The sequence below is a fragment of the Microtus ochrogaster genome, chromosome 6 (assembly GCF_000317375.1).
Source record: "Microtus ochrogaster isolate Prairie Vole_2 chromosome 6, MicOch1.0, whole genome shotgun sequence".
Classification (NCBI taxonomy): Eukaryota; Metazoa; Chordata; class Mammalia; order Rodentia; family Cricetidae; genus Microtus; species Microtus ochrogaster.
Window position 1 is genome coordinate 24,358,610 of NC_022013.1, and position 16,335 is coordinate 24,374,944.

Genomic DNA, 16,335 nt, shown 5'->3' on the forward strand with positions numbered 1-16,335 from the left:
CCTCCCCTCTGCCCCACACAGCCCTCCCTCTAGGTTTGCCCCGCCTCCCCTCTGCCCCACACAGCCCTCCCTCCAGGTTTGCCCCCTCCCCGCACCTCCCCTCTGCCCAACTTCTATCCTGTCCTTTCTACTCCTTCAGATCCTGCCTGGCAACTGCTTCCCCTCAAAATTATGTTCAGCTGAGGCAGGTCTGGTGGCACAGGCCTAGAGCCCCAGCTACTTTCTAGGTTTAGGCAGCAGAGTTGAAAGTCTAAGACCAGAATGGGCAACAGGAATTTGGTCAAGTTAGTGAGTCCCTGTCCCAAATAAAAAGATGGGCATATAGCTCAGTCAAGACTCTAGGTTCAATCTCTAGTACCACAATATAATTATTCAGACATGGTGGCACACACCTGTAATCCCAGCACTTAGGAGGCAGAGGCAGGAGGAGAGTTGTGAGTTCTAGGCCAGTCTGAGCTATGTAGTAAGTTCCAGCCTAGCCAGGGCCCCTTTAAGTGTGTGTCCTCCTCTCTGCCATAGGCAAGGGGCTAGAGTAGTCTGTTTCTTTTCCCTTGAAGTTTTTTTCCATGCTCAAGTATCAAGCCAGGCGCTAGGGACATCAAGGCAGTCTTGTGAGGTGGGTGGCAATTTCTTCTCTCCAGGGAAAGCTGTTTTGGCCAATTCCAGGAAGGTTAATGTAAGAATTTCAATGGAAGTTTGGAAAAAGACTTGAATAACACGTGCACCACCCACAGAGCCAAACATACTGAGAGAGAGGGCAAGCTGGCCTAGCAAGTGACTCCATAAATGTTGCTAACCCCACTGACCCACAGCACTAAGTATACAACCCCATCTTCCAACATTCAATATACTGATATTTAGGCCAAACCATAGGAAACTACCTTTGGGTCAATTACATTGGTAATTTCAATCTAATGGGTCTCTTGGGATTTGTGACCCCTAGAAGGCAATAAGTCTTTGAAGACTTGGATTTTTCTACCTCTAGTCAGTGTTGATAGCTCTTGACAAAGTACAATCATGGCTGGGTGTGGTGGTCTGAGGGAGAACAGCCCCCATAGGCTCATATAGTTGAACGCTTAGTCACCAGGGAGTGGAACTCTTGGGTAGGAAGAATTGGGTGGTGTGGCCTTATTGGAGAAAGTATGTCACTGGGGGTGGGCTTTATGGTTTCAAAAGCCCATGATAGCCCTAGCGCTCTCTCTCTCTCTCTCTCTCTCTCTCTGCCAGAGGATCTCTCTAAGAGGTTGTAGCTCTCAGTTACCGACTAGCACCATGTGTATCACCATGGTCCCTTCCATGATGATAATGAACTAAGTAAGCTTATAATAATGAAATATTATAATGAAACTGTAAGCCAGCCCCAGCTAAATGCTTTCTTTTCTAAGGGTTTCCTTGACCATCTCTTCACAGCAACAGGTCACTGGGAAAGTATTAATACCAAATCCTTGCTAACTGACGTTCAGGGGTGGGAACCTAAAACCTGTCTCAATCTTCTAACTCCAAGGGTAGTTGTCTAAGACAGAGCCTATCTGGCCTCCTTTCTGATCATCTCAAGCAGATGGTGGGATTTAGCTACAGGTTGTAGCATGTAGACTCTGAATGACTAAATTTGGTTTCATGGTGTAGTGATGGGCGTGAAGGCTCAGGGAGTTGGCTGCCTCAGTCAAGGTCATACAGACAGCATCTCACAGGCCTCTCATTCCTAGCTCTGTGCTCCTAGAACAAGCCCCTCCCTGTCTGCCCATTTTCAGCTTCCTGGCTCCTGCTCCCTTAGACTCCAGAAAAGAAACAGGAGAGGAACTGAAGGCAGGATCACTAACCCTTTCCTATGGGAAAAGAGCCTTGAGCGGCACTGGGCCTCATCCAGGGTTTCCAGGGAAAGAAAGATGAGCAGCCCCAGAAACTGGACCTCTCTCTAGAGCCAGGACCAGGCTGGGAAGGTAGGAGTGGCTGCAGTGATTTGGGTCACTGACAGAGCAACCGGGTCTACTGTCCCCAACAAGGGAGAGTCTGGAAGGCCATAGTTAGCCCAGTGACCAAAGCTCTGTGCAGGCAGAGCAGGTTCCTTCAGAATTACCTCATTAGATTACGTGAAGGGTCACAAGAGGTCAGCGACAACTTTGGGTCTCTGGGCACGTTCTTCCTCTTACAACCAGCACCCCTCCTCAAATGGTGAAGCCCCTAGGTCCTCAGGCTTCCTATAGGCCAAGGCACAGAGCCATCGCATCTCCTGGGCACTGCTTGGCCCACTCGCCTACTCACAGGACACAGAAGTGAGAGGGAGGACCTGGGGGAAGTAACTGTGTGAGAAGTCCCCGCTGGGTGCTTAGGGAAGTGGGGGCAGGAACCTAGGAATCTAGGGGTCCTTTCTGATCTTTCTGGTATTCTGGCCTCTCCCTTAAACTTTTAAATATATCAAACCAGAGATGTTGAAGGAAAACAAAACAAACCCCCAAACTCCACAAACCCTGTAAAAATCAACCACCCAGACATCAATTGTCTTGTTTTCTTGTAGCACTGGGGTTGAAATTCGGGCTCTGCGTACACTAAGGAAGAGGTCTTATCCTCGTTATTCTCAGTAGATTTACCAACTGTTCCCATCGCCATCTCATTGGTGTGTGTGTGTGTGTGTGTGGTGTGTGTGTGTGTGTGTGTGGCGTACTTGCACACAGATTTTTGCTTAAGCATTTGAAAATAACTAACAAACACTTTGCCTTAAATGTTTTGCATAAAAAGGATACTGCCACATAAATCATATTCCCACTTTCACATCTGAAAAATATAATTACATGTCACCTAATATCTAGACTAAAATAGTCCCAATTGTCCCAGGATGTCTTTAGCAATATACACCCTACTCTATGCAATTAAAATTTATACACTGGGACTGGAGAGATGGCTCAGTGGTTAAGAGCACTGACTGCTCTTGCAGAGGACCCAAGTTCGATTCCCCAGCACTCACACAGTGGCTCACAGCTGCCTGTGACTCCTGTTCTAGGCATTTGATACCCTCTTCTGACCTCCACAGGGACCAGGCACACACGAGATTAACAGATATGCACGCAAGGCAGAACATTCATCTACCTAAAGGAAATAAACATATAGAATTAATTTTTAAACTGTATACGCTGGGTCAGTGAGATGGCTCAGTGGGTAAGGATACTTGCTGGGTCTGATCCCTGGTACCCACATGGTGTAAGGACAGAAACAGCTCCCATTGTTGTCCTCTGACTTCCACACGCATGCCAAGAGTGCACACATGCACACAGATACCAAAGATGCAAAACAATTTAAAATTCATGCAGTGTATATAGACGGACTGCTCTTTTATTTCTCTCATTTTCTTATTTTAAAAGATTTATGTTTTTTATTTCATGCGGACGTATGTGTGCTTGTGTGAGTTTCTGCGTGCCACATGAATAAGAGTTCCCACAGAGGTCAGAAGGGATCGCACACCCTGGAGCTGACGTTACAGAAGACTGTACGCCGTCTGAGGTTGGTGTGGGGAACTGAACCCGTGTTCTTCAGGGGAGCCGGGAACAGTAAGTACACTTATTCAATGACTCATGTCTCCAGCTCTTCTTTTGTTTCTTCTAATCTACACTGGGTTCCACCGTCAGCCTTTTGTAGCCACAGTGTTCTTTTCATGTCCTTACTTATTTTGTGTATGGGTGTGAGCATGCGGAAGTCAGGGACAACTTCAAGAAATGGTCTCTTTTCCCACCCTGCATGTCCCAGAGATAGACTCAGGTCTCCAGCTTCGCGGCAGGCACGCTTTCCTGTCAAACCAACTTGTCAGTGTCCCCTCCACCAATTGCTATGCTTTTATGACATTCTTTTTTTTTTTGTTTGTTTCTTGGAAGAGTCTTGGCTGCCAGTTAGCATGGCCCCCGCTTTAGATGTCTCTGTCATCTGCCTAAGCAGTTTTGGCTAGACCACAGACTGTGGTTAAGATTCCTATTTGCAAGGCTCAGGGAAGTTTTCCTGTCTGGGGGTGGGGAGTCCCCACCATTGAGGATGCTAGATTACTCATCAAGGTGACAAGTGCCTACTCCCCACACTTTGGATGGAGAGCAGCCTGTGAGGGGACCTGTTGTGCTGCAGACTGAACGCTTCTGTGGCCCCAAACTCATAGTCATTAAATCCTCAAAAGTGATGGCGTGAGACATCCGGAGGGCAGGAGCCTGGTGAATAGGTTAGTGTCTTCAGAAGAGACACAAATGAGCATAATGGCCTCTGTACTGCCCCTTTCCGGGGCGTAGAAGGAGAAAATGGCCCTCTCCTGCCTCCAGGTTTGCTTCAGAACTGTGAAAAAGCAATTTCTGTCAAGTCAGTCACTCTGCAATGCATGCTGGGACCAACCTTTGATCTAATAGTGCTCCCCTCTCCTGCTCAATAATTTTATCATCTATTAATGCGCCTAGCCTGAATCGGCTTATTGTTGGGGAAATTCCGAAGGAGATGTTGGCTAAGTGATACAAAGTTTCAGTGAGAAGGAATAAGTCCCAGCGATCAGCCTAGTGTGGGGACTACATTCAAAACTGCTTAGAGTAGAGACTTGAAGTGCTTAGACCACAACACTGCGAAGACAAACATGTGGTCCCGGGTATGTTAATCATCTTAATTTACTTATTCTATGGTATATATCAAGATCTCACATTGTTTATTCCATATTTAATTATTTTTCAACTAAAATTCAAACTTAAGGGCAGGCATGGTGGCATACTTTTAATCCCAGCACTCAGGAGGCAGAGGCAGGTGGATCTCTGTAAGTTTGGGGTCTACAGAGTGAGCTCCAAACCAGCCAGGGTTACAAAGTAAGACCTTATCAAAAAAACAAAAACAAAACAAAACAAAAATCCCAAAGAACAAAAAACAAACAAAAAAGCCCCCCAAAAAACAAATTTAAACAATTTTGAGTTAGAACTTCTCTATACAGTCCAGACTGGCCATCAACTCACCACTTGCGGTAGTTTGAACAGGAATGGCTCCCATAGACTCATGTATTTGCATGCTTGGACACCAGGGAGGCTGGGAGTCGTACTATTAGGTATGGAGGTTGGAGCAGGAGTGGCCTTGTGGGAGGAAGTGTGTCACTGTGAGTGGGTTTTGAGGTTTCAGAAGCTCAAGTCAGCCCCAGTGGCTCCCTGTGGCCTGCACATCCGGATAGAGAACTCCCAGCTCCTTCTCCAGCACCGTGCATGTCTCCCTGCAGGCCTATGCTTCCCACCATGACAATAATGGGCAAAAGCTCTGAAACTGTAAGCCAGCCCCAATTAAATGCATTCCTTTGTAAGAGTTGCTGCCGTCATGGTGTCTCTGCACAGCAATAGAAACCTTAACTAATCACTACCCCATGGTGTTGCAAGTGACTGAGACTGCAGGTATCTGCCACCATGCCCAGCTAAATAAATAAACTTACTTAAATAAGCTTATTTCTTGTGGCACAAGGGGTTGAACCAGGGCCTGGTATGCCCTAGGCAAATAATCTACCATTAAGCTAAATGCCAAACCATTTTTTTGGATATTTTTATTTTGAGACAAGGCCTTTCTAAGTTACCCAGACAGACCTTGAACTTGTGATCGTCCTGCCTCGGTCTCCCAGGCAGCCACCAGGCAAGGCTAAATTGAAATGTAAAGAGTCCCAGCACTTCTGCATCTGCCAGCATTTCTCTGAAGAGTTTTCCTCCCTGTTCCTCTCTGCCCCTTCAGCTGTTAGACTGGACTCGTGAAGAACTTTTTATGGCACAATTGTTTCTCTCTCTCTCTCTCTCTCTCTCTCTCTCTCTCTCTCTCTCTCTCTCTCTCAATTTTTCAAGACAGGGTTTCTCTGTGTATCTTTGGAGCCTGTCCTAAAACTCATTCTGTAGACCAGGCTGGCCTCAAACTCACAGAGATCTGCCTGCTTCTGCCTCCCGAAAGCTGGGATTAAAGACTTGCGCCACCACCGCCCAGGGCTTCTCTTTGTTTCTTAGTATCTCCCATCCATTGTAAAGTCCCTGTACACAGACTCCTGTGCTCTTTGACATGCACATGCTCCAGCTTCCTGGCACAACACAGTTTACTGTCCTTGGCCAGACTCAGACCCTGTAACAGCCAAGTGACTCTGGCTTCTAATAGCGGATGTGGTACCTAGAAATAAAAATTCAGGGGCTGCCGAGATGGCTCAGCAGGTAAGGGCGCTTGCTGTGCAAGACTGGAAAGCTGAATCCTATCTCTGAGCTTCACAAAGTTGTTTTCTCACCACCCCCTTACGCATGTACCCTCTCCACATGCATCTTGTGCACATGCATGCATGCAATCAAGATGAGCAAATAAAAATCCAGCACTGGACGTAGCTTTGCTTCTGGACACTTTTGGTGGGCGGACCAACAAAACAGACAAAGATGCAAAGGATCCCGTGCTTCCCCCGTATCCATCCATGCTCTTCTCTGTCTCTCTCCATACACAGACCCTGACTCTCAGACATCTGAGTTCCAAGCACAGATACGCATCCCATCTGCCCTATAACAAATGGAACGGTTTTCTACTCAGGACACCAATATCACGAATCATAGCATACCTATGAAGGACAGTCCGAAGTTTCTCTCAGTGCTTAGACTATATCTTCTACCAAGACTATAGAGTCAGAGCATTGACACGGAAACATATTGTAATTAGCCAGATGTAGTGGCACATACCTACAGTTGGAGCACTCCTGAGGATGAGGCAGAAGGATTACTACAAGTTTAAGACCAATCTAAACTTGTCTCAAAATAAAAAGAGGCCTTAAACTTTTTACTTAATTCCTTGTAATGAAATTGTTACTCGATTAGTCAGTGTTTCTGTTTTCGTGAGATTTACTTTTTGTTTGGACCTAATTTAATTGTTGAGATATGTAAGTATTTTAATCAAAACAGTCTGAAAAGGGAAAACCGAACAATCTCACTTCTTGTCCCCTCGTCTGTTTCCTATAGGAAACCATTTTCTTATTTTGAATTTATTATTGGCGTGTGTATGCACATATGTGTGTGTGAGCACAGACAGACACATGCACATGCACGCGCACGCACACCTTTCTCTTTTTGGAGACAAGGTTTTTCTGTGCACTGCAGGCTGGACTCTAACTCACAGCACTTCTCCTGCCTCAGCCTCACAAGTTCTGAGACTCCAGGTGTGCACCATCACACCCAGCTTTAGTTATGCTCTTAAGAATGGACAGTAGGGCTCCAGGGAAATTCCCAGGAATCCACAGGATGACCCCAGCTAAGACCCTAAGCAATGGTGAAGAGGGTGCGTGAACTGGCCTTCCCCTGTAATTAGATTGATGGCTACCTTAATTGTCACCATAGAACTTTCATCTAGCTGCTGACGGAAGCAGATGCAGAGATCCACAGCGAACACTGGGTCAAGCTTCCGGAGACCAGATAAAGAGACAGAGGAGCGATAATATGAGCAAAAGGGTCAAGACCATGATGGGGACACCCACAGAAGCAGCTGATCTGAGCTACTGGGAACTCATTCTGGACTGACAGTAGGGGAACCTGCATAGGACCGAACTAGGCCCTCTGAATGTGGGTGACAGATATGTGGTTGGGGCAGTCTTTGAGGTCACTGGCAGTGGGACAAGGATTTATCCTTAGTGCTTGAATGTGATAGGTATGTAAAATGAGAAAAGATCATTCAAAAATTAATTCATTTAATAAAAAAGAAAAAGGTAAAAAAAAAAGAATGGGCAGCAGGACAGTTTGCAATGGTTTCCATTACAAACACACCCGACTCATCTTACGCACACATGTTTCTTCATTTGTGGGTCTGCATCCTTGGGATGACGACTTGGGCTGCTGTGTAAACGCGTATGTGGTCTGTCAGACACAGCAAGCATCCTCCCTCTAGAGGCTGTATTACTCTGCCCTCCTGACATTGATTCTACAAACGAGCCGGACCTCACTGTAGCGCCCTGAGTTGAATTTCTTCAAGCCCAGGCAGAGTCCTGGACATGATTTGCAGTAAGCATACCATCTCAGTGCTACTGCCCACCCTAAGTGACGGCTGGAAGAAAGGCAGGAAGAAGGTGGCCTTGCTGACACCCTGACAGAGAGGCAGGGACCCAAATCCTCGGTGCCTATGTCCTCATCCAGTTTTCTCCCCACTCCATACTGACCAACAGATACGTCTTGGACCAGAAGTCCTCAGATCTGACTCTAGCTAGTTCCTTCCTGGTTTTGCTCTTCCACAAGTTTACTATGTGGGCTGAAGTCACTTAAGGTGGAGGAAGAAGAGAGTCCTTGTCGTGTTCTGTTGAACACGCGCAAAGAAAGTAAGTCAGTGGATAAGAGTGGTTCATCCTAGGGAAAGAGGAGACAGAGGGATGCTGGGAGAGGAAGCAGAGTATAAAACACTCCACAGCACTTGGCCCAGGGCACACTCATGTCTATGACCTACAGAAAAGGGGAAATGATACAATCATTATGGAAAACATTATGCAAGTTCACCAAAACAGTAACAGATAGATGCGGGGTGTCCAGTGGCTGAGCACTTGTTTGGCTTACGAGAGGTTCTAGGTTCGATTCCCAGCACCACACAGACAAACAGAACTGAAAATAGAACCGCCATATGATCCAGCAATGCCACGGCTAGGTAAACAGGGAGAGGAAATAAGATCAAAGGGACATCTGCCTGCTGTCTATGGCAGCAACACTATTCAAAATAGCAAGGAAATCAAAACAACCAAAGTCTCCGTCAGCTGACGGACTGGGAAAGAACATGTGACATCAGTCACGTGAAGAAGGGTAACCTGTCATTTGCAACAACATAGAAGGAGATGAGGGCACTGTGCTAAGCGAGACTAGCCAGGCACGGCAAGACAAAGAGCAGATGACCTCATGTGGAATCTGGACAAGCGGATGTGACAGAGCTGAGAGAGGAGTGGTGGTTGTCAGGTTGGGGAGGAGGGATGGAGACAGGATGATGGACACCACCTAGCCGGAGCTGGAGAGGAGGAATAAGTTCTGTTGCTCTCTGATATGACTGGACAAAATGACAGTGTGCTGTTCCACTCCAAACAATCCACAAGAAAGCACCGCTGAATTTTTTTAACCACAAGGAAATGACAAGTGTCTGAGATTTCGATTGAACATTATATAGTATGTACATATATCAAAACATGGCATCTATAAATACACACTCTGTGTCAATTTAAAACAATGAGTATATTATCTATTTTCCAGAGAGAAAAACAGAGGAGAAGTGCTGTCAGCCCAGTTAGATTGTATCTAGAGGGTGCCCACCCCACCCTATCTTCCCCACCTCTTCCTCCCTCCTGGCAATAGCGATGGAAGGAATCAAAGCCCCCCTAGAAGCAGGCAGTGGGCTGGGTGGGCAGCCTATCTCAGGAGTCCCGTGTAGGGAAGGAACACAGATGGTCTGACAGATAACCCTCCAAGAAAGGGCAGGCTCAGGGTGGGGCGTTTACCTGTAAGGGAACATCAAATAGGCTTCTTAAGCTCCAAGGCATCCCAAGTAAACATATTCCTCATCTCCTTCAGAAGTTTGGTAGACCTTAATGTGGGGGTTGGCCCAGAGGCCCAGAGCACTGGATAAAGAGCAAAGGGCCATGGATACTGAGAGAAGTCAGCTTAATAGTCTCAGGTTAGATTGTGGCTGCGGCAATGCTGGCAGAGAAGTCCATGTCCCCCTTCTTCTCTAGCTCTTACAGAAAGTGAGAGCGGGTGAAAGGCTCCCTGATATTCCTGCCTGGTGACCTTCATCCCCAACATATCTTACTTCCAACACCACGCCTCGGGCAGACTCTGACTGTTTTAGTTTGTCCCCCCCCCCTCACACAGTACCCTCATTTTGATTCTCTTCTGACATCAAAGACCATAGCAATGTGACAATCTGACTTAGCCACTCCTTCCCACCCTTCTGCGGTGAGCAGGGTTCCCAGATCAAGGTGAAGCTATAGAACAGAGGGCGAACTAGGGGCCCCTTCCTACACCTCCCCATGCAACTGATTCACAGGTGCTACTACTCCACCCTCTGGGACAAGATGGATCTGTGTGGGTAAGGAAGGACTCCTGCCTTGAAGCCTCTGACAACCTGAGTTTGGTCCCCATGGACCCACGTGGTGGAAAGAGAGAACACATTGTCCTCCAGACGTGGTTCCCCAATAAATGTTGTTAAAAACTAAATTACCCCTCTCTTCTTTGAAGTGTTGACAGAATGCCTCTATTTGTCCCAGCACGATGCCAGAAGCTGGGACTCTGAGGGATGAGGCAAGCTTAGCCCCTTCAACTTGACCTTGGATCCAAGGATCCAGGGACACAGAGATGGAAAATGGAAGGGGAAAGGACCCAGGCACTGGCAGGGGCTGGAATGCTAGAAGCCTCTACTCACTCAAAGCCATTTCTCCTCGGAGTACTCAGACTAAGGCAGAGCCAGCTGGGAGGGTGGAGCCAGGCTGCCGAGAGGCTGACAATAGGGCAGGTCACGGAGGCTGCTAGACGGGAGGAGGCGGGGGTCCAGATTCTGCTGCAGGATTCCCAGCCCTGCTAGTCTAACAGCTGGGAGAGGCAGGGGCACAGCTGGCTGGAAAGCAGTCTCCCCAGCTGCCCAAGATCGGGGACTTAAGGCCATTAGAGCTGACCCCCTGGTGAGTGCTAAGCACCTCAGGCAGCACCCGGTCCGGATCTACCAGTGTCTGCCCCAAGGAGTCCCTCCTCCTCTTCCTACAGAAGGGCATCAAAGCTTCTTGGGAACAGACCACAGGTAGGGTAGAGTGGCCGAGGGGCACAGTCTGATCCGTCACCCAACACCTCCAAATGGAAGCTTGCTCTGGCGGCTTTCCTGGCTGCCTTTTAAACTCTCCTCCTATTTCTTTCCCAGGGTCTCAGCAAGGCTTTTCTCGGAGCCTCCAAGATAACTTAGCAAGCCTGCCCACATCATAGGGTCCTCTCTTGAAATTCTCCTCTCCCCTAGACCCCTTCCCATGCTGGTCTCAGCCTGGAATTACCCTGACTTCCTCCCTTCCAGATAAGGAGGACCCAGAGCAAGGGTCTCTTAAGTGGGAAGAGGCAGGTACAGGGGGAGCTCACGTGGGTGGGTAGGGGTGTCAAAGCATGGAAGGGGTGGATCTGAAGACTCCTTGCCAGACACCCAATTGGAGAAGAAAACCTGCAGAATGGGAATTTGCTCTCCCCCCCCCCCTCACAGCATCACAGCAGCCCCGGATTTCTTCACCTGACATCTCACCACCCCACCAATCCAGCACGTGCCAGCATCAGGTGTGGAGGGGATTGTGAGTCCTGAAGCAGTACCCAGGAAGGAGATGTCTCTGGCCAGGGCATGCTCTCTCTGCTCCTAGAATTTGCTGGGCCTCTCCTCCCATCTCCCCCACCCAGCTGGAAGCAAGCAAGCTGGCACTCTTTCTTCTAGAGGTGGACCAGAGTCTGAGGCTGGGCTCATCTCAGGGAAAGATGCCAGCCGAACCCCACTACCAAAACAGGGAGAGAGAGAGAGAGAGAGAGAGAGAGAGAGAGAGAGAGAGAGAGAGAAGGGGGGGGGGATCCCAGCCTTAGCGTCTGTCACTTAAGCGATCTGTAGAGACCCTCTGGAGATGCCAGAGGCTCAGGTCAATCAGCCCCATAGTCTGGGGCTTGAAACTGAAAACTTTTCAATGTGTCCCTTCTCTTTCCTTTCCTATAGAAGCAGAGATGTGCGGGGCGGTGCCCTCAGAGACACTCATACAGTTGGTTCTGGACGCTCACACTCACTCAAACAACAGCAGCGAGAGGGAACTCCCAGCTTTTTCCACAGCTAATTATAGACGTCAAAGTCTGAGGATGTTTTGTAAGCCGCAGAGAGAAACTGCTGAGGTTTCTATGCAAAGCCAAAGAAATTTAATTTGTGCACTCCTGGTTCTCACCCTCCAACTTCTCCTAGCCTGCCTCCACCTTGTGCCCCAGTGTGCCCCCTCCTTGGCTCTAAGGCCTTCCTTCCCGCTGAAGATTTATTTGGTTCTATTTTTCCCATCTCTCTTTGGGGCTTTCGAGAAAGGGAACAGACGCGGAAAATATTTTTTTCCGCAACAGTTTTCCATTCTGCGGCTGGTTCCCAAGCCAAGGGGGAGGGGGGAAAGAGCCAGAACAGATGGGGGTCGGCAGGAATAAATACTTGTTCCAAGACCTTAATTTAGGTGAGAAAAAGGCAGTCCCTCCATTTCCCCACCCGTCCCGGGATCCAGAGGAAAACGCAAAGGAATCACTTGTTTGATTATATGATTCTTCAGAAACCAGCGAGGACAGACCGCGTTGAAGAAATCGTTCCCATTTTCTCCCCCCCCCCCCCTCTCTCTTCTTCCACCACCCCACCCTCCCACAATTCGCCAGCAAGAGGAAATTCGGGTACTTTGAGAAGCCATTGAGAGGAAAGAAAGAAACAAAGTTTGCAAATCCCAGAGTCAATTCATTCTCTGCAAACCTACCTCTCTTTCTAGCAAAGATTCAGGTGTCTCCAAGCGGGACTCTCCCTCCGCGTTTCCATGAACCGAGTAGGGTGGGGTGACCACCCACCGCTCTCCCCAGTGTGGCAAACCACCTAGTGATGTTGGCTTTGCGCTCTGGCCTTTGCGCTACAGCTGGGGGAGTGGGCTGGGTCTTCTTCCTTAGCCCTTCCACGCGAAGGACCTTCCTGGAAGAAAATGGGTGCAGGGAGCTGGGCGGGTGTCTGACTCGCGGTCTTGGGAGGGATGGTCCCCCAGGAAGTTCGTGCCCCCACCCCACCCCCAGCCTAGGACGGTCTCAACAGCAGAGCTGTCTTAAGAAAATGCTTGTCATGGCAACAGCTCCAGCCAACTCCGGCCAGACTGGGGCTCCCCAGCTCTCCCCCAGCCGAGCGGGAGGAGAAAGGGGCGGAGTGCGAGCCGGCGGGGGTGGGGCTTGGCGGGAGGCCAAAGCATTGCTCAGCTCTTAAGGTGGCCCGAGTGCAAGGCGCGGCGGGATGATGCTTCTTGTTCAGTTTTAAGGCGGAATGGGGAAGGCTGTGGGGAATCCTCTGTCCTCTTGGCTTTTCCCCAGCGTTGGCTCTTACTTGTTGAAAAGAGAGCGGAGCAGGGGTGGGTCTGGGTGGAGGTGGGAGTGGATGTGGGCAGCGGTCTTCAACCGTTGCCGCGTGGAGGGAAAATAAAGGCAGCGTCTGCAAGCCTTTCTGCTTCCTGTAGCTCCTCCAGGCCTCTCAATCTCACACTGATTTAGACTCAAGACCAAGAAACCTCAGGAGGTTGTGGGCACCTGATCTACTGACGCCCTCTGAACTGGGAGTTCACTGGCAAAGGCGAAGCAGTTGTTCAGGGTGCCTCTTCACCCTTTAGACACAGGTCAAATCTTGTTCTCTCTTGCTTGTGTACCCAACCGAAGCCATGTCCACAGGGCACAGACCGGCTGCTTGCCTGTGTGTAGGCTGTACACCCAAACCTTTGCATCTACAGTATCGTTTCTAGTCCCCTTGGTAGTCTCAAAAGGTACTCATTCCTGTCCTCATTTCACGGTTGAGGAAATTAAAGATTGAGTGATTTGCTCAAGGTCATACATCTGGTTAACCACAGTCAGGACTCAAGGGCAAGTCAGACTGTCCCAGAGGCTCTGTGCTTTTCTACCCGTCACTATACTGTCACACACTGCCATTCTCGATTGTACGCATACACACTCAGACACAGCCTATAAACTGTTAATCACTCCCCCGTGCCACACACCCACCAGCATTGTGCAACAGTGCCACCCGTAGCTTCTGCATGGAACCTTATGGCTTTCAAGTACAAACACGCATCCTCAGCTGGCTCACACAACACATCTTCATTGACTGATACGTTCCCACACCTACCTACCTGAGCCAGCATATGCGCTCATGTTTATCTGCTTAGGAAAGGCTAACCTCACCTCACAAGTTAAGATGTACTGCATGTTGTGAAGAAGGGGACTGTCACCCTTTTTCAACCTATTAATAGAGCTTCAAAAATGCTCCAATACCCAGCCAGGCACGGTGGAGTACACCTGTAATCTTAGCAACCAGAAGGCTGAGGCAGTAGGATTGTTAGGAATTTGAAGCTAGCCTGGACTACACAGTGAGAGACACAATAAACAAGAGCCCATCTCCGAAGAACAAACACATAAACCCCAGAACTAACTCCGTACTGCACGTCATACCTGTGCTTCTCGGCCCCTTTCTGCACCAGGATGCAGAGGCTTGTGAGCTGCAAAGCAGACCCACTGAGTCTATCACTGAGTCCTGAATTTTCACTAGTCCCATCGATTCCTTTATGTTTGCTTTGTGTTTTGGGACATTTATTCCAGGCTGACCTCAAGCAACATAGCAGAGGCTGGTCTTGCTCTTCCTATCTCTACGGTCTAATTGCTGGGATCATATACATACATGACCACTCCTAACATGTTCTGCTATTTCTCAATAACTCATCTGCATCCTATTTCTGAGCTAGGGAGAAGGTAACCAAGCGAAAGTAAAGGAATTATTTAGGGCAGTTTGGCTCAGAACCCAGGCGTTTTCTCTTTATAGAAGAGATTATCTACCACTGGTCTAAGGCGGGAACAAATCAGCTCCTATCCATGCTGCTGCCTTTCTTCCCAAAGCCCAACCAGTTGCGAGGTAAGGGGAGAATTTAGAATCATCCTCTGATGAAAGAAACCAAGGATGATGTTCTAGGCAGTTCTTTCCGGGATTTCCGCTTATACTCTTGGGGCACTTAGAAGACACGAGAGGTGATGTCGTTCTCGTATGTCCCCACACCTCCAACTCCTCTGATCTCTCTCCTATCTCTATCCCTAGGCATTTCACCAAAAGACAGAGGGTACCTTACTAGATGTGGTAAGTCCTACCCAAATCTCAGGAGCCCACATTTGTTGTTGGGGAAGACACGGGAAAGGAAAGGAGAGGTGTCAGCTAGACAGAGCCTCAGCGTTAATAGCTTGTCAGGCACTCGGCTGGGTGGCAACAGTTTGACGTTGCCGTGGCCAAGTGAGTGTCAGTTGTGTCTTTATCATGAGGAGGCCAGTCTCTGAAATGGCTCTTTAAATGTGTGAAAGTATGTTTTCAGCTTTCAGCAGTGACAGTCGTGGAGGAGGCATTGCCTAACCATTTGGTAAACTTGTCTTGGGGGAATAACCATTTAGACCTAGGTGTGGTCCAGTAAAGGAGAAGTGTACTTTGGCTGTCTGGCCTGGGGCCGCTATAGATGATGCCTGGGCAGAGCTGGCCAGTACGTAAAAAGCGAGATCCTCTCCTGGAGCTCTCTGGGCTATAGGGAGACAGGCTGTGGGCACGGTGGAAGGGTTGTTGCTAGGAAAAGAGGCTTTGCTGTCCCCACCCCAGGCTGGCGGGCCAGGGATGCTGGTGTCTTTAGGGGCTATAGGTCCGTCTCTTGAAACGGGGCTTTCTCTTGGCTAGGCTTGTGGGCTGAGAGAAAAGGACCCCCCCCCCCACACACACACCCTTTTTCCCCTTCCCACTTCTTTTCCAGAGGATTCTAGAGGAAGCCACAGCCTGGCTTTTGTAGCTGACCCAGCCACTGCAGCCTGTGTTTTCTAGAACCCTAGAAGCTTCAGTGTCTTGTTTCTTCCAGCTGCAGGTTTGAGGTCTAGAGTGGGTAAAAATAAATCTAACCATAAAAATAACCACGAGATGTGGGAAAGTAGAGTTGCCTCTCTGGGGCAAGGGGTGGAGCGCTGCCCTGGGTGTTCACAGTCAGGCCACTCTCATCCTCTGCTGAAGAGAATGTGATCTCACCCCGGGTGCTTCACAGGCTGTTACTCTGCCTCCTGAGAGCTCAGTCTTGGGTTCCCCCCAAACCCCCCATCATTCCTCTGCAGCTCTTGAATGCAGGATGTATCACTCCTATTTCTATATCTATGGTAACCATCCTCCCTACATCCAGATCCGGGGTTCTTCTTAAAAAGAAAATCTATCTTCAGTTCCGTGTTTATTTCTTTGTGTCACTGTCTGTATGTGTGAGGGAGAATTGTATGCACACAGGTATGCAGGGATGCATACCTATGTATACCTGCAGAGGCCTAAGGAGGGTGTCTGGTATCTCCACTCATTTTCTTTTTTTTTTTTTTTAATTTATTTATTTATTAAGGATTTCTGCCTCCTCCCTGTCACCGCCTCCCATTTCCCTCCCTCTCCCCCGATCAAGTCTCTCTTCCTCATCAGCTTAAAGAGCAATCAGGGTTCCCTGACCTGTGGGAAGTCCAAGTACCGCCCACCTCCATCCAGGTTTAGTAAGGTGAACATCCAAACTGCCTAGGCTCCCCCAAAGCCAGTACGTGCAGTAGGATCAAAAACCCA

General features: G+C 48.8%; 1 protein-coding gene across 4 annotated transcripts in view; it reads right to left on the reverse strand.

The window, feature by feature from the left end:
- The window catches only part of Atp2b4 (ATPase plasma membrane Ca2+ transporting 4), a 105,985-nt gene extending 93,101 nt beyond the window's left edge, over nucleotides 1-12,884 (reverse strand). For all 4 annotated transcript variants that reach the window (XM_026779808.1, XM_026779809.1, XM_013346741.2 and 1 more), the window contains exon 1: nucleotides 12,464-12,884. The gene's annotated coding sequence lies outside the window, so the exon portion shown is untranslated. The remainder of the gene's footprint in view (nucleotides 1-12,463) is intronic.
- Between the last annotated feature and the right edge of the window lie 3,451 nt (nucleotides 12,885-16,335).